The following is a 1,604-nucleotide window of genomic DNA, read 5'->3' on the forward strand; positions in this document are numbered from 1 at the left end:
TCAGAGAGTTGGCAAAAATGGGCTTCAGGTAACGCGGCCGAGGTACACATTCTACGATCCGCGGTGAAGCTTTCGTGGCCGCACTATCTTTTTGTGCGGTCCGCGAAAGAGATGTTCAGAGAGATAGAAAATGCCAATGCGGTCCGCGGTCATGGTTGTGCAGACCGCGATAGCTGCCTCCGCAGCTGCGGTCCATTCTACGCGGTCTGCGAGCCCAAATTCAGAGAGCCCAGAACTGAAGTCCAAGAGCCTAGTGCGGCCGCGGTCCATTTTATGCGGCCCACACTGACCCCGCAGGGTTATTTTTGTTTAGTTTTTTCAGCCTAGTATAAATAGAATATTTTCCATTTTTTAGGTTATCAGATATATCAGAGCTGAGTTGCGCTCGTGGGAACCTCATTTGTAGCCATTTTTGGCATCTTAGCTTCAAATTAATGATAGATTCTTTGTATTTACATTAGCATTTAATTAATATGCCTTGTTCTTCATCTATTTCTTTATTTTCTTCTTCAATCATGAGTAGCTAAACCCATTAGCTAGGGTTGTGGCTCAACCCTAGTGTGGGTAATTGATGGGTGTTGTCATCTATTGTTAGATTGACTGTGGGTGTTTGTTATTTGGGTCATTTTATGGTTTAATATATGAATTGGTGGTTGCAAACACTAGTTTATGCTAAGTTGACTTGGCTCTTCTTGAGAAAGAGAGTCTAAGTCTCCAAAACTGACCAACAAGGAATTGGGATGGACTCAAGAGAATTGATAGTCCAGTTAACGGGTTAAACCTCGAGAGAGTAATCACCCTACTTGAACCCTAGTTGCTTGATCTAATTTGCCTACCCATTTGGTCTCAAGAGAGTCAATTGGACAAAATCACTCTCTCTACCTAGAGGTGTGAGAGTGGGTAAAATTGTGCAACGATTATAGCATAAGCCCCAATTATGTCAATCGAACTTTAATAACTTCTACCCGTCAATTAGACACCTAGGTAATGTCACGACCCTAGTGCCCTTCTTCCCATTAGATACAACTTAACAATTATCTTGTAGCATAATTTAGTTTCAATTAATAGCTTGGTAATAGTAGTTTATAATCTAAAACCCCAAAAATGTATGGAAGTGACATTTGGAACAAATACGCACTTTTAGTCTAGATAGATACTCAACTTCATTCCTAGCTCCTTATGGAAATCGATCCCGACCCTCATATCGTGTAAAAGCTATTGCGACCCTCTCTTCCTACTTTTTAGTAGTGTGGAGTTTGAAGCGATCAAATAGCCCAAGAGGTTAATCAGCTAGCTAGTCTTGGAGTTCGGTTACTGGACTCAGGTGATATTGGAATTACTATTCAGGATACGACAACATCCTCTTTAATAACTAAAGTAAAGGAACGCCAATACGAGGATCCTGTGTTAGTTCGTTATAGGGATGCCACCCCTCAAAAGGAGAAGAAACCATTTTGAGATTGCAGAAGATAGGATCCTTAGATATCGAGGACGATTATGTGTCCCTAATATTGCAGGGTTGCGTCAACAGGTTATGGGAGAAAATCACTATTCTCGTTATTCTATCCATCCAGGAGCAACAAAGATGTATCATGATATCAGGG

This window comes from Nicotiana sylvestris, chromosome 7 (assembly GCF_000393655.2).
Source record: "Nicotiana sylvestris chromosome 7, ASM39365v2, whole genome shotgun sequence".
NCBI classification, from domain to species: Eukaryota; Viridiplantae; Streptophyta; class Magnoliopsida; order Solanales; family Solanaceae; genus Nicotiana; species Nicotiana sylvestris.